The 24,466-nt window shown below is 43.3% G+C and overlaps 1 protein-coding gene and 5 non-coding genes across 6 annotated transcripts in view; 3 read left to right on the top strand and 3 right to left on the bottom strand.

Annotated features, from left to right (window-relative positions):
• The window catches only part of LOC126279034 (uncharacterized), a 587,657-nt gene that overhangs the window by 319,343 nt on the left and 243,848 nt on the right, over positions 1-24,466 (top strand). The gene's annotated exons all lie outside the window — the stretch shown is intronic.
• Positions 2,128-2,199, top strand: Trnap-ugg (transfer RNA proline (anticodon UGG)). The gene has a single exon. It is a non-coding gene; the product is annotated as a tRNA-Pro (tRNA).
• Trnap-ugg (transfer RNA proline (anticodon UGG)) lies at positions 5,438-5,509 on the bottom strand. Its single transcript has one exon. It is a non-coding gene; the product is annotated as a tRNA-Pro (tRNA).
• Trnap-ugg (transfer RNA proline (anticodon UGG)) lies at positions 17,027-17,098 on the bottom strand. The gene has a single exon. It is a non-coding gene; the product is annotated as a tRNA-Pro (tRNA).
• Trnap-ugg (transfer RNA proline (anticodon UGG)) lies at positions 22,977-23,048 on the top strand. Its single transcript has one exon. It is a non-coding gene; the product is annotated as a tRNA-Pro (tRNA).
• Trnap-ugg (transfer RNA proline (anticodon UGG)) lies at positions 23,954-24,025 on the bottom strand. Its single transcript has one exon. It is a non-coding gene; the product is annotated as a tRNA-Pro (tRNA).

Genomic DNA, 24,466 nt, shown 5'->3' with positions numbered 1-24,466 from the left:
AACTGCCACCTGCCACACCACACAGTAATCTTTTCTAAATCGCTTTGCAACTCATACTGGTCTTCGGATGACCTTACTAGACGGTAAATTACAGCATCATCTGCAAAGAACCTAAGATAACTGCTTAGATTGTCACTCAAGTCATTTATATAGATCAGGAACAGTAGAGGTCCCAGAACGCTTCCCTGGGGAACACCTGATATCACTTCAGTTTTACTCGATGATTTGTCGTCTATTACTACCTTCCTGACAGGAAATCACGAATCCAGTCGCACAACTGAGACGATACCCCATAGGCCCGCAGCTTGATTAGAAGTCGCTTGTGAGGAACTCTTCAAGTTGTATGAGCAAAAGGCAATGGATTTATGGTGTAGAAATTGCACGGTTGTGGGGGCTGATGTAGGGAACCAGTGTATGTGTACACTTTTATTATGCTGATGATCAGGTCGCTGCAGCAAACTATAAAGAGGATAGATCTTACATGCTTAGGAAGTTGTCGAAAGAGCATAAAAAGTGGGGTCTGAAAAGGCGGAATACTTACGTTGTGGAGAAGAGGGAAGTACCTCCGACATTGACGAACAGGTTATTAAACTGTGTACAGAGTTTCAGTACGTGGGTAGTACCCTGTCACGTGAAGGAAGATGTGACACAGATATCCAAAACCGGATCAGGCGGGAAGGAAGGAAGGAAGAAGTATCCGGTTTCGCCTCCCGTCTGCATCGAGACCATTAGAGACGGATCACAAGCTCGGAGCAGGCCGGGGTGGTCGAGTGGTTCTAGGCGCTACAGTCTGGAACCGCGTGACCGCTACGGTCGCAGGTTCGAATTCTGCCTCGGGCATGGATATGTGTGACGTCCTTAGGTTGGTTAGGTTTAAGTAGTTCTAAGTTCTAGGGGACTGATGACCTTAGAAGTTAAGTCCCATAGTGCTCAGAGCCATTTTTGAACACGCTCGGATGGTGTCAAGGATGTCGAATGAAATCGGTAGTACAGCTTCAAAGGAACAGTCCTGGTATTTCCCTGGAGCGATATAGGGAAATCACGGAAAACTTACGTCTGGATGGCCGGACGCGGGTTTGAACCGTCGTCCTCCCGAGTGCGAGTCCACAGTGCCAACAACTGCATCGCCCCGCAAGGTGAACCTGGCAGGGAAGGATGGCTATTCAGAAATTCAATTCCATACTTTGGTCCTCAAAACTGCATTTAAAGGTTAAAATGTATTTAGGCTATATAAATTCATCTTGGAACCAGTAACAAGCTATGGGAGTGAATTCTGAGAACTCACAGAAGGAAATAAGAGACTTGAGAGTTTTACAAACGGACCACTTCAGAAGAGCATGTAGTATTTCCCGACTTGACCCCGTCATAAATGAGAAACTAAGAGAATTGACACAGACTCATTGTAGTATTACGGGCAGCAGGTGAATAAGGCAGCGAACCATTTGCAATAAATAGTGGTTTTCAACTAACCTTAACCATGGCTTCAACGGATTTACACCCATCTTCTGAAGGAGGACAAGAAATAAACTTCACATAAGCAACAACTCACCTAGTAGTGTGATCTAGCATCTCCACATGAAATGTGTCAGCAACGGTTTGTGTATCGATTTGTAGAAGTTAAGGCCCTTAAAATCAACGGCTTGTAACTTCAGTACAATCAATCACATAAAATACCAGACCATGTTAAAGCTACATGCTGACATTACGCACAGAATAGAAGAAAGACAACTAGAATGGTTTGGGCATGTTACAGAATGGATGAAAACAGATTGTCCAAGAGAGCACAGAAAGTGTGGCTAACTTTGCGTCCAAGAAGCTATGGAGAGAAGAGCAACAGAAGAGGACGAGGACGAATCCAGGCATTTTAGGGACAGACATATCCGGGATGCTACTACAGCTCTAGTATTCTCGCAGCAAGAAGAGGTTTTATGGAAGGTCCTGGTGTCCATTTAATAAAACAACTTTAACCTTGCGTTTTTCGTCCGTCGAAGAGAAATATTTTCCAAAGACGTATGCTAGTGAGCCAGTTTACTGATAAAGACGCCAGAGTTTCGTGACTCAGAGATCAACACGCGACGCGCTGAAATGTGTTTGTCGACTGTGAAGGCTAAGAATATCTTTTTAACGGGCTCAGTGGTCTAGGGGTATGATTCCTGCTTTGGGTGCAGGAGGTCCCGGGTTCAAATCCCGGCTGAGCCCCCCAATTTTATCACCAAAATGTGAATATACGAATACAGTCGTAATTCTCTAAACATCCTTACACAATAGTCCAATTCTAAAACCAAATATATATATATATATATATATATATATATATATATATATATGTTTCATGAAACGTACGGTAATATTATTGATTTGGTTTCTTTATTCATCCAGGCTGTGTCTTACATTTATCAAAATGATCAAGAAGCTAACCATTCGTGTACGAAGGCAATGTAACCAGCAAATGATAATGAAAATCCCACTATGATTTGGAAGAAAACAATTAAATACTGTCGATGTAAGTTGTTTTGTTATTAAGCAGAACAATTATATGTTCACCATGTAACTGAAGTACCAAAGCAGTTTTTAATGGACTTGTACTGTCTTACAAAACTGTACCATCACTCACCTTGTCCGATAACAACATGGTGTCTGAGGAGAGCAAATGCCTGAGGGCAGACAGTTAATTTATTTAATTTAAGAAACGTCTCATCACAAAGTTTCATCAAATGTTTGAACGGTGATACCAGGTATACATGTATCTCTCTTAAGACAAATTTTCAGCTGCGCGGTTTGAGGCGTCATGTCACGGACTGCGCGGCCCCTCACGCCGAAGGTTCGGTTCAAATGGCTCTGAGCACTATAGGACTTAACATCTGAGGTCATCAGTACCCTAGAACTTAGAACTACTTAAACCTAACTAACCTAAGGACATCACACACATCCATGCCCGAGGCAGGATTCGAACCTGCGACCGTAGCGGTCGCGCGGTTCCAGACTGAAGCGCCTAGAACCGCTCGGCCACTCCGGCCGGCCACCGGAGGTTCCAGTCCTCCCTCAGGCATGGGTGTGTGTGTTGTTCTTAGCATGTTAGTTTAAGTAGTGTGTAAGTCTAGGGACCGATGACCAAGGAGTTTGGTCCCTTAGAAATTCACACACATATGAACATTTTTGAACAAATTTTTACTGGTGATTCGACATATATTTTCGATTTATTTTCTGTCCTGTTAGATGGAGTAATCCCAAACAAATACAGCTCATCATATGCCTCGTATGACGCCCAACATCAATGGAAAGCGTCGGTTTGCTGGAAACAAAATTATTTGGAAAGGGGGATTAAACATGTCCATTAGACAGAGCGGTCCCAAAATAGTCTAATGCGATGTTTGTTCTGCGGATTGTATTAATAGGGACAGCAAAAGGGGAAGAATAGCCACTACTCTAGCAGCAACTAGCGTACTAGCCTCTACCGTGCTGACTGCTACCCCCTTGCAGCAGCACTGCTTAGTTGTTGTTGGAGTACTAGTTATTCCTCGTACTTTACTTCTCTTTAAATAAATATCGACAAAACAAATGTCGCTCTGTACTAATTTGCGACCGCTTTAAAAACATATTCCTTGTAACTGGAAACGAAACGACCGTTTTTCGTTGACACAGATAAGCAGTAATCAGAATCGTTCTCGTCTTCAGTCCTCCTACACCACATTTCGGAAGATCACAGTTAACAGGCGAACACCGTTAAATGCAGCTAATCCACACTCCAGACTTTTCACCTGGACCTTCTACTAACTGGTTTCCTTCTTCCCTCACAGCCCACATCCGTAATCTAAACTACCGATGTCGGTCTCCTTCAATAACGGAAAAGTCTGACATTTGCTTAGCTATGGATCACACTGAATCGCGTTTTCACAGTCTCCAAATCGATTTCGTTCAGAAAACAGTTCTCGGGTCTTCTCTTCGATGTATTTCAGACTAGTTCCCGATTCATATGAAGGTGCGAGTTCAAAATCCCGCACAAACAGATTATAGTTTACAGAATTGGCGCTGATTGACACATGAGCACGAATAACCACAGTCTCCTTTTTCAACAGCGTAATCCTCCGCTTTAGCAAAATCCTACACACGTTACTAATATGAGTCAAAACAGAAACCTACCTCAATACAGACAATATACAGAATAACATTTTTACAGTTCGTTGTCAATTTTATATCTACAGAGTTAGTATTCTACACAATGGGAAAAAGATACACGTTCAGCCAATACGTTTATTAAACGCAAAGTTGCATAAAAATCCTCCGTCATAGTCTGTATGAAGAAAATACTAATAGAATTAGAAGCTGCTACGAGCATCTCTTCCATTACTCATTACGTGGAGCGTATAAATTCCCTGCGAGCGAATATGCGTTTGCTACAGGTCTTCTAATGCTAGCTGGTCCATTTGTGGTCCACTGCCAGATTCCTGTTTCTCACACAAATAAGACAGCAATTTACAGAGATAACTAAATTGCATCACGTATACAACAGCGCCGTATAAAGTTTGCTGCTTGTCGCGATCTTCTGGTGAATTATTTATGCACCAAGCTGTCTGTGCTTTTCGGATGACAAGCGCCCCGTCCTGGCTTCGCATGGGTAGCACTAAATATCCATGGCAGGACGATTTTTTATAACATATATATAAAGGAAACACAAGCCTTCCTCGTGCATTAGCCTGTCAGTGAAAACATTACTAAAATACCTGCAGTAGTTCCTGAGATTAAGGGCAAAACAGACAGAAAAACGCGGCGAGGGACTTTATAATATGTATAGATTAGCGCTTCGTGTACACTTGTCCTTTTTTCCCTTCCAGTTTATAATCGGATTTTCACTATGGGTTTGCCTGTTACAATCCCTTAGTATGAGAATGGGTAACTTCCTGATTGTTTTCTTCTAATGCGTGGAATCCTACCGCACGAGGTGGCGCAATGGTTAGCTCACTGGTCTCGCATTCGGGAGGACGATGGTTCAGCCCCGTCTCCGGCCACTCTGATTTAAGTTTTCCGTGAGTTCCCTAAATCGCTTCACGTATATGTTGGGATGGTTCCTTTGAAAGGACACGGCCGATTTCCTTCACCATCCTTCCCCAATCAGAGCTTGTGCTCCGTCTCTAATGACCTCGTTGTCGAAGCGACGTTAAACACTAATTTCCTCTCCGTGGAATCGTGAACGTTACTGCAGTCCTTCCTTTGGGAAAAATAAAAAGTTCCTCAGAATCAAGATTCTTTTTGAATGTGACAAGTCTGTAGCACAGCCTGCGTCAATAAAGAAATCAGTTCAGAAATATTACTGTAAGGGATTCTTACCAACAGCTTTACATAGCATTACGTGTTTGCTTTCAATAATGGTCTATTCCGTGAGAATGCGTAGAAACTTTGCAGTGTATTCCTATTTTCACCTGCTGAGCATAAAAGTAAAGGGCTCAGCCGGGATTTGAACCCGGGACCTCCTGCACCCAAAGCAGGAATCATACCCCTAGACCACTGAGCCCGCTATGAAAGATGTTCTTTGCCGTCACAGTCGACAAACACATTCCAGCGCCTCGCGTGCTGGTCTGTGAGTCACGAAACAATGTGGTGTCTCTCTCTCTCTCAGGGACCTGTTGCCACGCTAGAATAAGCCTTTAGGGAACACTCCTTTTCAACAGACGAAAGCAGCAAAGTTAAAGCTATTTTACTAGATCAACTCCAGAATGTCGTGTAAATTTTGATTTGCTAAAACCTGGTGCAGTTAGTGAAGTTTGTTGAAGTGCTCTTACGACCCTTTGTGAGTGCTGATTCATTGAACAGATTCTAGGGGGTTAACGTCTTTCCTTAAATGCTTGTTTCATTATGAACGATGTCAGGGATCTACAGATTGCGACTGACTCATATGCCTCTTGAGGTGCCGTAGTGAACACATTCGAGTCGTAATCCGGAATGAACAGCAACCAAGCGCGTCGTTGATTAGTTCTCCTATCGGCTTTAGAGCATGGTGCGCATCTTCAGTTGCTCACGCAGATTTCTTTACATTTTAAGGCATTTAAAACATGCACCAACTGTCTGGAGCACCATATGTTTGTTGTGCTAGAGTAAACCACAAAAATCAAATGAAGTGTACACATAGCTGTAACCAGTGATTTTACTAATATATCCATTAAGCATTTCGGAGGACTGTACACCTATCGTCAAGAGGATCTGTTTAAATTAACAACCAGAAACACTGCATCAAATATCATCGGCATTTTAATTTAAATAAATCCACCTAATGTGCATCCACTATCTATAATGAATCACAGCTGCATAGCTCGTTTCAATTGAGCAAAAACTAGATTCTTCAAACGCTCTTAGTCGAATTCATTTGTATGTTGTAGCCAATTACTATTTAATTCCGGAAACTGTGTAACTCCGAAAAACAGTAGTTCTCATCACGCCTGCTTTTTAATGTACAGTAGATTGAAATTGTAACACATTTCTAATTTCGCATCAAATTCACGTTTTCCCTTACGGTTGTACCTATTAGGTTTTTCTTCGCTGTTTGCACCAGTTACTGTATTCCATGTAGGAGGAGAGACTGTCATAAGGAGCTATGTTTAATGAAAGACTAAATAATTCCATATAGTAAACCATATGTGTTTGGAAGAGGGCGGAGAGATGGGGGGGGGGGGGGGGCGGAAGAGGGGCACCCCCTCCTCCTCCCGCCCTGCAATCTGGAGCACAGAATTTTTATTTCTTACCAGCTTACTTATATCAAAAGCTAAAATCATAGTCTTGCGACGCCCCCTCCCCCTCCAGGGTAAATGTCTGGGCAAGCCAATGTAGAAGATCCTAAGGCCGTTACTGCGCTGACAGTTTTGAAATAGTGCGATGATTATTTTAAGCGTGCATCAATGATCTCATAATATGGTTTTTTTATAGTGCCCAATAGATCTCATAATGAAAGGAATAACTACTTCATAGTGTCTGCTAAAAACTTACATACATATTATATGTGGTTAATGGCTCTAAACTATAATATTCTAAGCTTTTTTATCACGTGTTAACAGTAATTTTAAGATTAAGGAACGTGGTTGATAAAGAAACGCTGACATTCTGGCTTTGAACCTATGTTGTGCCCGGCCACAGCAACGTATGTGACGTAGTCTCTGTATTCAATACGCATTCTCTTTTCTGAAGTTAATAAACTGGGGCGATACCTGATTCTTAGCCTCCACGGCAGCGCTACCTCCCCCCCCCCCCCCTCCCCTACAGAAAAACTAAGAGAAAACTATCCGAAAAGAAAAACAGGAGGAACATTTTCGTATTGAAATTATCAGTGACAACTAGGACGCATCAAAAAGCAAACATAACAATGCATGTTTGAATTTACTTCTTAACTGTAATAAAATCAGCGCAAAATACTGTGACTCCGCAACTGATACTGTGACTCCGCAACTGAAGCTGTACTTCGCCTAGGTTTGATGTGTAGCACGAGTAATACTGAAGTTAAAATCTGCTGCAATGGTTAGACCGCATCATATTTCTTTTTTCGACCACTTTACTGGGGTGTTCTTCAGGATCTTGTGATGTCCTCTGTAGACTGAGTGCTCAAGGACCTGAAGAAAATCCCAGCACAGAGATCAAAATGTCCATTGTTTCGAAAAATAGGACGCGGCCTAACAACCCAGAAGATTTAAACTTCAGTAACAAGGGCCACGAAAGCCTGCAGATTGCATAAGTGTATTACTATCAGGTTTTTAGAAAACTTAGTTTTTGTACACAATTGGTTCGTTGGCGTTAAGGGACGAAACGAGTTCATCAGCACCTAGATCAAGAAAGAATGCTTCTGGAGAAGTCATGCCTGTCAGAAATTTGGATTATGAAAGTGTGTATGAGTGGTAAAATTGAGGCACTTAAAGCAATAATGATGTCAGAGCTGAGAAATAATTCACGGAGAAGTAAAAAGTGTTGGGGGTCGGGCCGGTACGTAGGTCATTGCAGAAGAGGGGGGGGGGGGGGGTGCACGTCTCCCAGCATCCTACCTCACGGCAACCCGATTAAGTGCGAAGACAGTTATAGAGTAAAGAACGCCTTCTAGCTGGGAAATTAGTAATAGTGAGAAGGCTAAACACACAATTTCCCCTGGACATCAAAATTAGAGAGCAGCCTGCGTGGTTCTGGGTTAAGGAACGTCGCGAAGACAGAAGAGATATTAGGCACTGGGGCTAGGGATAAGGGGGAGAGTCGGCAAAGGGCCGAACAACTGTGGCAAGAACTACGGGAGGCGGATGAAACAGGGCGTAGAACATTTGAACTTCTTCCAAATATTAGGGAACGATTGAAAATGACATACTTCGAACACACTAGAGGACTAATCCATTTTCTCACTGGACATGGGCCATACTCAACATACTTATATCGGTTCGGGAAAAGGGCCACACCCGCGTGTGAATGTGGTGAACCGGAAGGTACCCCTGATCATGAGATCTACGAGTGCCCCCTTTTCAAAGATGTTGCTTCCACATTACGTGACCAATTACCTAACTGTAACACATAGCTACTGTGGTGTGCGTACTGTAAGACCTTCGGTACACACACCATCAGATTATTTAACTTGTCGCGCTAGAGAAGTAGGCGAGTGTCAGCAATATGTCTCGTGGTCTTATCGTGGCGTGTTTATCTTCTGCCGTTAGGTCAGGCGATAGAAATGCCACATGCACGCTTAGAGTAGCAGATTGACGGTGACTAAATTTAAACAGAACTTGATTAATTTTCACACACATTTATTAATATAATGTTGTTGTTGTTGTTGTTGTTGTTGTCTTCAGTCCTGAGACAGGTTTGATGCAGCTCTCCATGCTACTCTGTCCTGTGCTAGCTTGTTCATCTCCCAGTACCCTCTGAATCTGCTTAGTGTATTCATCTCTTGGTCCCCCTCTACGATTTTTACCCTCCACGCTGCCCTCCAATGCTAAATTTGTGATCCCTTGATGCCTCAGGACATGTCCTACCAACCGATCCCTGCTTCTAGTCAAGTTGTGCCACAAACTTCTCTCCTCCCCAGTCCCATTCAATACCTCCTCACTAGTTACGTGATCTATCCACCTTATCTTCAGCATTCTTCTGTAGCACCACATTTCGAAAGCTTCTATTCTCTTCTTGTCCAAACTAGTTACAGTCCATGTTTCACTTCCATACATGGCTACACTCCATACAAATACTTTCAGAAACGGCTTCCTGACACTTAAATCAATACTCGATGTTAACAAATTTCTCTTCTTCAGAAACGCTTTCCTTGCCATTGCCAGTCTACATTTTATATCCTCTCTACTTCGACCATCATCAGTTATTTTACTTCCTAAATAGCAAAACTCCTTTACTACTTTAAGTGTCTCATTTCCTAATCTAATTCCCTCAGCATCACCCGACTTAATTTGACTACATTCCAGTATCCTCGTTTTGCTTTTGTTGATGTTCATCTTATACCCTCCTTTCAAGACACTGCCCATTCCGTTCAACTGCTCTTCCAAGTCCTTTGCTGTCTCTGACAGAATGACTATGTCATCGGCGAACCTCAAAGTTTTTATTTCTTCTCCGTGGATTTTAATATCTACTCTGAATTTTTCTTTTGTTTCCTTCACTTTTTGCTCTATATACAGATTGAAAATATCGGGGAGAGGCTACAACCCTGTCTCACTCCCTTCCCAACCACTGCTTCCCTTTCATGCCTCTCTACTCCTATAACTGCCATCTGGTTTCTGTACAAATTATAAATAGCCTTTCGCTCCCTGTATTTTACCCCTGCGACCTTCAGAATTGGAAAGAGAGTATTCCAGTCAACATTGTAAAAAGCTTTTTCCAACTCTACAAATGCTAGAAACGTAGGTTTGCCTTTTCTTAATCTTTCTTCTCAGATAAGTCGTAAGGTCAGTATTGCCTCACGGTTTCCAACATTTCTACGGAATCCAAACTGATCCTCCCCGAGGTCCGCATCTACCAGTTTTTCCGTTCGTCTGTAAAGAATTCGCGTTAGTATTTTGCAGCTGTTACTTATTAAACTGATAGTTCGGTAATTTTCACATATGTCAGCACCTGCTTTCTTTGGGATTGGAATTATTAAAATAATAACAATCATAAACCTTACTTAACTTTATTCTCGATGCTATTTACAATTGACAATCTGAAGTTCCTTTGGTCTTGGAACGTTAATCTTATTCTCACATATCTCTGATACTTGACAAAGTGTCTGTTCATTTATCGTCATGGCTATGTACGGGAATATGATAATCTTATTAGGCGCAGACTGAAACTTGACTGCAGACTAATGCAGACTGACTAATCAGAGGTGTGTACACTCGTTATAATACCTCGCGCGTTCAGGTATCACTGCGGGATTGTGATCCGCGAGGAGAAAAGGTTCTACGTTAGCAGCAATCTCATTGGCTGCGTTTCATATTAGTACGCGGATCGGCGGAAGCAGAATTTGGTCCGTCTTTATGGCAGCGCCATCTCGTAGAGCGGAGACGGACGAGCTTAGCGGGGCGCGCTCTAGTGGGAAAGTTGTGTACGCGCTGACAACGCGGAACTATCTACACCTACTAATAAGACAACAAGACACTTTTCAAACTCTCAATAAACTAGCAGATGAGGTATCACTTAAAGTGCTAAAGGAATACTAGAGGAACATAAATTAATGTAAAATAAATTGAGACATACTAAACACCGAATACGCGCCCTACTCCTATACCGCCTGCGCGTGGATAGGCCGACATTCTCGTAATCTGGAATCCGCCACGTACAGGACTAGGGGAGTGGGGAACAACAACACCGGCTAGACAAATCACCGGATTTGACTTAGATTAGAACTAGTTAGTAGGACTTCGATTAGGAAATTATTTACTAGGAACCTGCAGCGAATACCATCTTGGCCTGCCCAGTGTCAGGAGCACGCCCATCGGGATTAGCTCGATGGGCAAGGCAATAAAATAGGTTTATACAGGTATATCTCTGGCAAAACTGTGACGCTGCAGGCAGTAGAGTTTAGTCAAGATATATACACTAAATACTAATACTTGTAGGAATTTAGCTGCCCATTGTAATTAGTTATAGCTGTAGCTCACAATTAATTAAATTATAATAAGCTGCTTTTGATGTTTAAACAAATTAGAACCCACTAATCATATAAGGAAGTGGGTTATGTTGTATAATTATTATTGTTGTTGAAATAAAGACTTTAAAAAAATGGGCATCCGTTGGTCCGACAATAAAACAAGGTGAAGTGTACATAGCTGTACTATAATGAGTAGAGTGTTCGAAATACGTACCTAACAAATAACTGTGGGAATAAATTATTTTGACGAATATGAACCTTTTAAAACTAACTTAATTACGCTATAGTTAGAGGCGTACCAGGTGGAAAGGCAGGGGATGGTGACAGATGCTTAAAAGAGAAAGAAAAGAAAAAGATCTTCACAAACCGAACTCGCATCCTGCGCCGTGCCACACAGACAGGCGTTATCAAATCAGTATCAGTCTGAAGAACGTTGGAACAAATAGTCGGCACTGGCTAGTAGCAAGTGTATCCAGAACAAATTCTGAACTCTGGAAGCTATTTTGACCATCCATCGCGAAACTAACAGGGCGCCCTCGCACCAACTCAAGAGTCTGGGTACGCTCCTGATTGTAGTCCTGTTTTATCAGAATAGGGTCAAGAATTCCCAGCGAAAGTCCACCTACTTAGCTGGGTGGTAACGTGCTAGCCTCCGATGCAGTGGGCCCGTGTTCGATTCCGGCCGCGATGGAGATTTTCTCCACTGGTGAACCGGGTGCTGTGTTGTCATCATCATTTCATCCTCATTACCGGCACGAAGGTCGTCCATTGTGGCGTCGACTGAAATAAGACTGGCACTCAGCGGCCGAACTTCCGCGGATGGGGCCTACCGGCCAACAATGCCATACGATCACTTCATTTCCCAGCGAAAGTACATTTTACAAAGTAGGCACATCGGCAGAGGTTAAATATGAGAGGATTACAGCCTGTACTATGGTCAATGAACACTAAATACACCTCCCAAGAGTAATAACCAAGGCTTTCTGACAAATCTAGGTGTTTCATTCGGTGACTAATACAACGAAAACTCGTTAGCTGGTTTAATGTGACAAAGGAAAATGTAAGGGCTCATCCAGGATTTGCACATTTTTTTAACCAGTACATACGTTATTTAGAATTAATAACAAGAATACCGTTTAAAGTTACAAAGCAAGCAGCATTTACACACCTCTCAACATTCATTTCGTATGTAATTTGCCGCTATTTCTTTCAATACGTTCCTCTCTTAACGACTTTTTTCTCACAATCTCGCTTCTGAACAAGTGCGACGCATTTTTCAGTTCTATTTTAAAAACCAGTTTTCCTTCTACTCTACCGAGCGAGGAAGCGCAGTGATTAGCACGCTGGACTCTCATTCGGGAGGAAGACGGGTCAAATCCGTGTCCGGCCATCGTGATTAGGTTTCCCGTGATTTCTGTACATCACTTCAGGCAAATGCCCGAATGGTTCCCCTGAAAGGGCACGGCCGATTTCCTTCCCCATCTTTCCCAAATCTCATGGGACCGATGACCTTGCTGTTTGTCTTTTCCCCCAAAACAACCAAACTTCTATTGTATAATCAGTCAAGACATGACAGGCAATCAAACAAACTATGAAAGTGCATTTAATACGACGGGAAAAAAAGGGGAAGTCAATAAGTACCTGGATCTAACTGTACTCACCAGCCGCTAGTCGGCATCGCTGTCTTCGACTATGCTAGGTTGCGCCCTACCACATCACTCCGCTTTGGGTTGTTAAGACCCAAGAAAGGCTGCACCGCTCTCCGTTTGCGCTATAAAACAAAACCGTTCCGCAGACCGGTTTTTGTTGTCTGAATGAGTACAAGGAGCTGCAATCCATGGACTTTCAGCACAATACGGGGACAATGTTTTGTCACAGTGAAGTGTTTACCATTGGACTGAACAGTTCCAAAGTTTTCGAACGATCGTGAGGAAAGAGCGGGGTCCAGCTACAGCCACAACAGATGCCAATGTTTAACAAGACAAATTAGTCACAGTTCTGCTTATCAGATCACGCATAACAGGTGTTTCTTTTGAAGCATGACAATGCGCATCCACATACCGCCACCCACACTGCTCAAAGTCTTCAGATACTACGTTCGTGGTATTTGAGCATTCTGCATACAGTCCCGCTCTCGTCCAGTCTACCATCTGTTAGGGCCACTTGAAGAAGCTTTAGGAGGCCGTCGATTCAGCTCCGATCAGCTGGTAAAAGAAACGGTTTGCACTTAGCTAGCGTGTAGCCTAACAAAAGCCCTTTTTTTCGGAACGCATGGGAAAGCTTGCGTCACGCTGGACCAAGCAGGGTGACTACATTGAAACATAAGGTCAATAAAAATTGATTGTTGATTTATCCCCGTGTACGTAGGCAATGCTTTGTATTAAACAACTTGGTAAAATTCTTGCTTTCATTATGAGTAATATGACATACACTAGGTGATTAAATTATCCGGACACCTGGCGGAAAATGACTTACAAGTTCGTGGCGCCCTCCATCGGTTGTGTTGGAATTCAATATGGTGTTGGCCCACCCTTAGCCTTGATGACAGCTTCCACTCTCGCAGGCGTACGTTCAATCAGGTGCTGGAAGGTTTCTTCGGGAATGGCAGCCCATTCTTCACGCAGTGCTGCACTGAGAAGAGGTATCGATGCCGGTCGGCGAGGCCTGGCACGAAGTCTGCGTTCTGAAACATCCCAAAGGTGGTCTATAGGATTCCGGTCAGGACGCTGAGCAGGCTAGTCCATTATAGGGATATTGTTGTCGAGTAACCACTCTGCCACACGCCGTGCATTATGAACAGGTGCTCGATCGAGTTGAAAGATGCAGTCGCCATTCCCGAATTGCTCTTCAACAGAGGGAAAGAAGAAGGCGCTTAAAACATCAGTGTAGGGCTGTGCTGTGATAGTGCCATGCAAAACAATGGCTGCAATCCCCCTCCATGAAAAACACGACCACACCATAACACCGCAGCCTCCGAATTTTATTGTTGCAACTACACACGCTGGCAGGCGAAGTTCACCGGGCATTCGCCATACCCACACCCTGCCATCAGATCGCCACATTGTGTACCGTGATTCGTACTCCATACAATGCTTTTCCACTGTTAAATGGCCCAATGTTTACGCTCCTTACACGAAGCGAGACGTCGTTTGGCATTTACTGGCGTGAAGTGTGGCTTGCGAGGAGCCACTCGACCATGAAATCTAAGTTTTTTCACCTCCCACCTGACTGTCATAGTACTTGCAGTGGCTCCTCACGCAGTTTGAAATTAATGTGTGATGGTCTGGATAGATGTCTGTCTATTACACATTACAACCCTATTCAACCGCAGGCGGTCTCTGTCAGTCAACAGACGAGGTCGGCCTGTACGCTTTTGTGCTGTACGTGTCCCTTCACGTTTCCACTTTACTATCGGGAACAGTGGACTTAGAGATGTTTAGGAGAGTGGAAATCTCGCGTACAGACGTATGACACAAGTGACATCCAATCGCCTGACCACGTTCGAAGTCCGTGTGTTCCGTGGAGCGCCGCCACATTCTGCTCTCTCACGATGTCTAATGACTACTGAGGCCGCTGATATGGAGTACCTGGCAGTAGGTGGCAGCACGATGGGCGTAATATGAAAAGCGTATGTTTTTGGTGGTGTCCGGATACTTTCGATCACATAGTGTAACAACGAGGAGTGTTCAATAAGTAATGCAACACATTCTTTTTCTCGCCCTGTTTAGGTTAAACAATGCGAAAGTTGTTGTGGGAGATAGTGGAATACTCCCGCTTCAGCCCCTGTAGTGTCATTAAGTTCCGATAAGTGGCGGCGCTATACGTACGCTTGAAAAGTTGCGTCTCTAAAGGAGGTGCGTCCCAAGTAGAGAGCTGTCATTTAGCGGTAAACCTGAGCATCACAGATTCATAGGGTGTGCAAAATGTCTACGGAGACCTGGCACGGTGAGTCGCTGGGCGAGGCGTCTGTCATCACAGGGACAACGTCGCGCAAGCCTTTCCGAACCCCCGCGTGGCGGCAGCCCGCACACAGCTGCTTCTTCTGCAATGTTGGAACATGCGGACACACTCATTCAGGTGATCGACGGATAACAATCAAACTCCTCGCTGCTCAACCAGACGTGTCTGTTAGTGGTGCTGACACACTCGTTCATCAGATGGGGTACTCAAAGATGGGTTCCTCGCCGCCTAACATCACCGTGAAGAGCAGCGGGGGACGATCTCCGTGAAATTGTGTGCGCGTTACGAGACTGATCGTGATGATTGTTTGTCGAATATCGTCACAGGGGTAGAATCACAATACATGAAATGCACACGATAAGCAAAAACAAAAGAACAAAAGGGAGGAATCATGAGATATGCAGTATGGTGTGTTAAGCATGAAGATTTATTACTTGATTTATAGGTAAAAGTTGTAGATACAATTTTCAAAATGCAGCAGGAAAAGCATACAGGTGATCGGAAAAACAAGAATATGGCACACTAATTAGACTTAGTATTTGCCGCAGACACACTAGTAGTTGGTGCATGCACACTGATAGACGGGGAATGATTTAACTGTAAGACTCTTCTTACAATGAAATAAACCTCTTTCCACAGTGTACGAGAATAAACGAAGGCGAGAGAAACAGAGGAAACACCTTCTCACTTAATTACTGATTCACCGTACACTTTTTTTTCCATTCTTGGCTTTGACAAGAAGATGTGAGCGGCGGAGACGGGTTTCATTGGCTGCTGCTGGTCCCATGCCGGGAAGGACGTTGTTGAGATTTATCTTCACAGCCTTCTGTGTTTTTCTGTTTCTCGCAAGACGTAATGACTGTACATCGCGTATACAGTGGCGTTGTATGAAGTTCGCTGCTTGTCTTTATCTTCCGGTCAATTATTTTTGCACCAACCGGACTGTGCTTCTAACATACTAGCGACCCGCCCCGGCTTCGAAAGGGTAACATTAAACAACGACGGCCGGACGACTTTTTTAAATAATATATACAGGGTGGTCCGTTGATAGTGACCAGGTCAAATATCTCACGAAATAAGCATCAAACGAAAAAACTACAAAGAACGAAACTCGTCTAGCTTGAAAAATGGTTCAAATGGCTCTGAGCACTATGGAACTGAACATCTATGGTCATTAGTCCCCTAGAACTTAGAACTACTTAAACCTAGCTAACCTAAGGACACCACACAACACCCAGCCATCACGAGGCAGAGAAAATCCCTGACTCCGCCGGGAATCGAACCCGGGAACCCGGGCGTGGGAAGCGAGAACGCTACCGCACGACCAGGAGTCTAGCTTGAGGAGGGAAACCAGATGGTTCTATGTTTAGCCCACTAGATGGCGCTGCCATAAGTCAACCGTAGTCCCACCTGGTTTCCCTCTTCAAGCTAGACAAGTTTCGTTTTTTTGTAGTTTTTTCGTTTGACGCTTGTTTCATGAGATATTTGGCCTGGTCACGATCAATGGATCACCCTGTACGGATATGTATAGATCAGTGGATCGCGCACACTTCTCCTTTCTTTCTTCCAATTCTTGGTGGAATTTTCACTATCGATTTGGCTGTCACTCTGCCTTCGTATGAGAATGGGTAGCTTCTTGATTGTGATGTTCAAATAGGTGGATTCTTGATTGTTACTGCAGTCCATGAAAGGTCATCGGAAGCACTGTATTTGGAGACTGATGTGCCCTCATTGCCTGATAGTTATCTACTTTGGGAAAAAATACGAGTTCCTCAGTAACAAGATTCTTGTTGAAAGTGTCAAGTCTGAAGCACAGCCTGCATGAATAAAGAAATCCGTCCAGTAATATTACTGCAAGGGATTTCTACTAGTATTTTTTCGCGAGATTATGAGTTTGCTTTCAATAATTGACTCTTACGTGAGAATGCTTAGGGATTTCGAAGTGTATTCGTATTTTCACCTTCTGGGGATAAAATGGAAGGGCTCAGCCGGGATTTGAACCCGGGACCTCCTGCACCCAAAGCAGGAATCATACCCCTAGACCACTGAGCCAGTTATGAAAGATGTTCTTTGCCGTCACAGTCGACAAACACATTCCAGCGCCTCGCGTGCTGGCCTGTGAGTCACGAAGCAGCCTGGGTTTCTGGCACGCATCTGGCTCGCTCCAACAGACGAGTTGGAACACTTTCCTTTTCGCCACAGGAAGGAAGCAAAGTTAAAATGTTTTACCACTGAGCTCGTCATGAAAATGATATGTAGAGTGGTGAGACAGAATGAGCGACCCACGAACGTATCTCTCGCCTCATGCGAGACCAGCCGCAATATTGAAATATTATGGCTTCTATGATCATAAATGATCTACCGTATACTACCTCTGATATGTTTAAGCGACTATAATTCTCGCTTATTATTCAGGAACCGTCGGATAACGTGCACGGTTACTGAGATACGGCGATTTCTGCATAGGCTTCTCCGAGGAAATATGCGTAAGGCATCATGAAACATTTGTGACTTACATGTAAGTTGCTGTAGCGCTGGACACAACGTAAATCTGACACCTCAGAAATCAAGAAAGGGCAAACGTAAATGATGCAGCCGTCTTGGTAGTAATATTGATGCTTGCGACTAATACTGAAGGGGCCGCTATGGACCATAACTAGAGAGTTAAACGAAGAGCTGAACGTAGTCAACAATCAGCGATACGATAAAACGACACATTAGCAAAGTCTAAAACTTGAGACAGACAACACGACATCCAGGGTACACAGGAACAGTCAACCCGGAACGATGGCACCGTGTCAGTTCCATGCTCTATCACAGATGACAACATTTAGGTATAAGGAGAAAACCAACATCTGAACAGGGCAGTTGGGCCAGAGACCAAATGTACTGATAATATTTGACTTGATATTAAAAATACCACGTTGCCGTTAAAAAAACGTTTTGATGAGCGAGCTTAGGAATCTGGAATTTCGTATATCAGACAAATACCGAAGTATGATACGAAGGAAGTAGCGACATTGTTAACGGCGTGCAAGTTGTTATAAAAGAGAAGAGAGCCCAAGCATAGTTCCTCCTGCTTCTGATCATTTATACATCGACAGTATAGTATTCTTTGGGGGCAATAGAACGAGCGATGGACAGGAAACAGGAACTTCTACTCACCACTTCCGGACGTCTACTGCAGAATTGTAGTGATATAATGCTCGAGCTAGAAGGGCTTGGGATATTGTTGCTGAAACAATTCTACCTCCAGAATTTGATCGCCATAGGAACAAAGGTGGCGAAGTGCTCGACGAATCAATAGACAGTGAGTAACTGTTCCTGTTTAATTTCGTAATCTCTGTTACACGTCGTATGGCGAGACGGCGTAAGACACTGCTGATGGTCGCAGGTTCGAATCCTGCCTCGGGCATGGATGTGTGTGATGTCCTTAAGTTAGTTACCTTTAATTAGTTCTAAGTTCTAGGCGACTGATGACCTCAGAAGTTAAGTCGCGTAGTACTCAGAGCCATTTTTGAACACTGCTGAACAGTGCCCTCCAATACTAAATTGGTGATCCCTCGATGTCTCAGAATATGTCCTACCATCCGATCCCTTCTTCTAGTCAAGTTATGCCACAAGCTCCTCTTCTCCCCAATTCTACTCAATATCTCCTCATTAGTTATGTGATCAACCAAGCTAATCTTCAGTTTTCTTCTGTAGCACCACATTTCGAAATCTTCTATTCTCTTCTTGTCTAAGCTATTTATTGTCCACGTTTCACTTACGTACATGGCTACACTCCATACAGAAGCGACTTCCTGACACTTAGTTCAAATGGCTCTGAGCACTATCGGACGTAACATCTATGGTCATCAGTCCCCTAGAACTTAGAACTACTTAAACCTAACTAACCTAAGGACATCACACAACACCCAGCCATCACGAGGCAGAGAAAATCCCTGACCCCGCCGGGAATCGAACCCGGGAACCTGGGCATGGGAAGCGAGAACGCTACCGCACGACCACGAGATGCGGGCCCTGACACTTAAATCAATACTCTATGTTAACAAATTTCTCTTCTTCAGAAACGCTTTCCTTGCCATTGCCAGTCTACATTTTATATCCTCTCTACTTTGACCATCATCAGTTATTTCGCTCCCCAAATAGCAAAACTCCTTTACTACTTTAAGTGTGTCATTTCGTAATCTAATTCCCTCAGCATCACCCGACTTAATTCGACTACATTCCATTATCATCGTTTTGCTTTTGTTGATGTTCATCTTATACCCTCCTTTCAAGACACTGTCCATTCCGTTCAACTGCCCTTCCAAATCCTTTGCCGTCTCTGACAGAATTACAATGTCATAGGCGAATCTCAAAGTTTTTATTTCTTCTCCATGGATTTTAATACCTACTCCGAACTTTTATTTTGTTTCATTTATTGCTTGCTCAATATACAGATTGAATAACATCGGGGAGAGGCTACAACCCTGTCTCACTCCCTTCCCAACCACTGCTTCCCTTTCATACCCCTCAACTCTTATAATTGCCATCTGGTTTGTGTACAAATTGTAAATAGCTTTCCGCTCTCTGTATTTTACCCCTGCCACCTTCAGAATTCGAAATAGAGTATTCCAATCAACATTATCAAAAGCTTTCTCTAAGTCTACAAATGCTAGAAACGTAGGTTTGGCTTTCCTTAATCTGTCTTCTAAGATAAGTCGTTGGGTCAGTATTGCCTCACGTGTTCCAACACTTCTACGGAATCCAAACTGATCTTCCCCGAGGTTGGCTTCTATCAGTTTTTCCGTTCGTCTGTAAAGAATTCGCGTTAGTATTTTGCAGCTGTGACTTATTAAACTGATAGTTCGGTAATTTTCAAGTCTGTCAACACCTGGTTTCTTTGGGATTGGCCATCCCTGCTTAGCAATTTTGCACTTCCTGTCGATCTCATTTTTGAGACGTTTGTATTCCTTTTTGCCAGCTTCATTTACTGCATTTTTATATTTTCTCCTTTCATCAGTTAAATTCAATTTTTCTTCTGTCACCCAAGGGTTTCTACTAGCCCTCGTCTTTTTACCTATTTGATCCTCTGCTGCCTTCACTATTTCATCCCTCAAAGCTACCCATTCTTCTTCTACTGTATTTCTTTCCCCCATTTCTGTCAATTGTTCCCTTATACTCCCCCTGAAACTGTAAATCTCTGGTTCTTTCAGTTTATCCAGGTCCCATCTCCTTAATTTCCCACATTTTTGCAGTTTCTTCAGTTTTAATCTACAGTTCATAACCAATAGGTTGTGGTCAGAGTCCACATCTGCCCCTGGAAATGTCTTACAATTTAAAACCTGGTTCCTAAATCTCTGTCTTACCATTATATAATCTATCTGATACATTTTAGTATCTCCAGGGTTCTTCCACGTATACAACCTTCTTTCATGATTCTTAAACCAAGTGTTAGCTATGATTAAGTTGTGCTCTGTGCAAAATTCTACTAGGCGGCTTCCTCTTTCATTTCTTAGCCCCAATCCATATTCACCTACTATGTTTCCTTCTCTCCCTTTTCCTACACTCGAATTCCAGTCACCCATGACTATTAAATTTTCGTCTCCCTTCACTACCTGAATACTTTCTTTATCTCATCATACATTTCATCAATGTCTTCATCATCTGCAGAGCTAGTTGGCATATAAACTTGTACTACTGTAGTAGGTGTGGGCTTCGTGTCTATCTTGGCCACAATAATGCGTTCACTATGCTGTTTGTAGTAGCTTACCCGTACACCTATTTTTTTTATTCATTATTAAATCCACTCCTGCATTACCCCTATTTGATTTGGTATATTATGCCCCTCTATTCACCTGACCAGAAGTCTTGTTCCTCCTGCCACCGAACTTCACTAATTCCCACTATATCTAATTTTAACCTATCCATTTCCCTTTTTAAATTTTCTAACCTGCCTGCCCGATTAAGGGATCTGACATTCCACGATCCGATCCGTAGAACGCCAGTTTTCTTTCTCCTTATCCGAATGGGGGACTATTTCACCTCCGGAATATTTTACCCAAGGAGACGCCATCATCATTTAATCATACAGTAAAACTGCATGCCCTCGGGAAAAATTACGGCTGTAGTTTCCCCTTGCTTTCAGCCGTTCGCAGTACCAGGACAGCAAGGCCATTTTGGTTAATGTTACAAGGCCAGATCAGTCCATCATCCAGACTGTTGCCCCTGCAACTACTGAAAAGGCTGCTGCCCCTCTTCAGGAACCACACGTTTGTCTGGCCTCTCAACAGATACCCCTCCGTTGTGGTTGCACTTACGGTACGGCTATCTGTATCGCTGAGGCACGCAAGCCTCCCCACTAACGGCAAGGTCCATGGTTCAAGGGGGGGGGGGGGGGGGGGAACATATGCACTTGGAAACATGGATGGGCGAAGACTAACAGCTTCCTGAGAGTTCAGTGAGGCAACACCTCTTCAAAAGAAAGAGTGTGACAGCTGAAAACTGAAGGCTTTCACACAAAAATAAGATTACCGCTGGAGATCACTGTAAAGTGACGTTAAACGAAAAACCGCAATGGACCACAAAATAATAATTTATCAATAAATGGACACGAGCAGTACTGTTTCGAATGTCAAGTATCTAATGTAGTCTACCTGGCTGTTAACGTTAAAATCCGTATTGGGAAGCATACAAGTAAGTTCAAACAGACCAAAGGCACTGAAAATCTGAAACTGAAATATGGGGAAAGAAGTGGAGAACAGTAAAAAATGGCTCTACCGTCTGTGAATCTTAAAATAGAGAGTGAAAATATATAACAACAGTTTGAGGAACACTTAGATGGACTAGTAACAGACCTGGATTCTTGAGGCACTTAAAAGTGACTTTCATCCCCGAGAATCACTTGCGGATATGAAAGATGCCTGTTGCACCATTTTCCAGATGAGAATTTGAAGATCGGATAACTGACAGGTCCACTTCAGGAGTCGAAATGAAGACTGCGGATTACAGAAAAGTAAAGCGACCATCGATTCGTAGGTTGGTTTGAACACCACGGTGTTTTACAGGGCGCGATCCTAAGGAAGATGAGGAACATTAGTGTCACCAGCTGTAAAATTTAATGTTTATTCTCTACCGGTTTCGACTGTTACCATCATCTTCAAGGAGAAAAACTTCGTACGTCAATGGTTCAATAATACGATTCCGTCATATACGAGACATACAAATGTATAACTTATATAATTGTCGTAATTATATAAACACAGTCCATATAAACATGCTGTGTCTTAGCGCAATTAAGTTTCTCCTGATGAATTTGTCTCCTTAGAGGTGACTGTAACAATCGAAACCGGTAGAGAAACACACAAAACTGTACAGCTGATGGCACCAATCCGCTTTTCTAAATTAAGAACTGGGTAGCCTCCAACCGCGACACATCTTTTGTTATCAGATCGTTAAAACTTGATAGTTCCAACATTAATTAACATGTGGTCTTGGACACTAATCGCCTGTCATACTATTTCATTCCACAACTCAAACACCCAAATTATGTACCATTCTGGCTCTGTTTCTCTGTCGACAAGATAAAAAAGACAACAATAATGACGTAGTACATCATTAAATAAAATGATTTAAATACTGCCGATATACGTTGTTTCGTTATTAGGGGAAAAGGGCTCTCACAAAGCATCGGTAAGTGCTCTTCAACCAACTGCACTAACAGCTTCAGGTTTTAGCAACCAACGAGTTACAGGACGTCCTTGTGAGGATTTAGCAAAACAGTTTCTTTCCTCTGTCGAAAAGGGAAGTGTTCTCAAAAGGCTTATGCTAGTAACCTAGTTTCCTGCGACAGACGCCACACTTCTTCGTGGCCCACGTACCAGCACGCGAGTCGCTGGAATGTGTTTGTCCAGTCTGAAGGCTTGCTTTACTGCCCTTCATAACAGGCTCAGTGGTCTAGGGGTATGATTCCTGCTTTGGGTGCAGGAGGTCCCGGGTTCAAATCCCGGCTGAGCCCTTCAATTTTTTTTATTCCCAAGAGGTGAGAATACGAACACATTCCAAAGTCTCTAAGCATTCTCACACAATAGGCCAGTACTGAAAGCAACCACGGAATCTTGTGTAAAGGTACTGGTAGAAATCTGCTACAGTAATATATTGAATTAGTTTTCTATTCGAGCAGTTTGTGCCTCAGACTTGTCATCTTCCGCAAGAACCTTGTGACTTCGCTCCTTCCGGGCGTGGGAAGCGAGAACGCTACCGCACGACCACGAGTCTAGCTTGAAGGGGGAAACCAGATGGCTCTATGTTTAGCCCGCTAGATGGCGCTGCCATAGGTCAACCATAGTCCCACCTGGTTTCCCTCTTGAAGCTAGACAAGTTTCGTTTTTTGTAGTTTTTTCGTTTGACGCTTATTTCATGAGATATTTGGCCTGGTCACGATCAATGGATCACCCTGTACGGATATGTATAGATCAGTGGATCGCGCACACTTCTCCTTTCTTTCTTCCAATTCTTGGTGGAATTTTCACTATCGATTTGGCTGTCACTCTGCCTTCGTATGAGAATGGGTAGCTTCTTGATTGTGATGTTCAAATAGGTGGATTCTTGATTGTTACTGCAGTCCATGAAAGGTCATCGGAAGCACTGTATTTGGAGACTGATGTGCCCTCATTGCCTGATAGTTATCTACTTTGGGAAAAAATACGAGTTCCTCAGTAACAAGATTTTTGTTGAAAGTGTCAAGTCTAAAGCACAGCCTGCATGAATAAAGAAATCCGTCCAGTAATATTACTGCAAGGGATTTCTACTAGTATTTTTTCGCGAGATTATGAGTTTGCTTTCAATAATTGACTCTTACGTGAGAATGCTTAGGGATTTCGAAGTGTATTCGTATTTTCACCTTCTGGGGATAAAATGGAAGGGCTCAGCCGGGATTTGAACCCGGGACCTCCTGCACCCAAAGCAGGAATCATACCCCTAGACCACTGAGCCAGTTACGAAAGATGTTTCTGTCTTCACAGTCGACAAACACATTCCAGCGTCTCGCGTGCTGATCTGTGAGTCACGAAGCTGTGTGGCGTCTCCCGCAGACAGCTGGTGCCACCTTAGAATACGCTTTTGGAGAACACTCCTTTTTCAACGGACTAAAGAAGCAAAGTTAAAGTTATTTTGCTAAATCAACGCCACGTCGTCCTGTATATCCTGGTTAGCTAAAATACGAAGCAGCTAGCGAAATCTGTTAAAGTGCTCTTACCGACGCTTTTTACTCAACGAATTCTACGGGCTTAACGTCTTTACTTAAATGTCTGGGATGTACAGCTTCTGAGTGCGGTTGAACCTCTCACTAACGTGCCTACTGACATAGGGAAGTGAAGTCGAGTCGTAATGCAGTATTAACAGCAACCATTCACGTCGTTAATTAGTTCTCCCACC

Source organism: Schistocerca gregaria, chromosome 1, assembly GCF_023897955.1.
Source record: "Schistocerca gregaria isolate iqSchGreg1 chromosome 1, iqSchGreg1.2, whole genome shotgun sequence".
Lineage (NCBI taxonomy): Eukaryota > Metazoa > Arthropoda > Insecta > Orthoptera > Acrididae > Schistocerca > Schistocerca gregaria.
The sequence above is the reverse complement of the archived record's forward strand: the minus strand, read 5'-3'. Positions and strand labels throughout refer to the sequence as shown.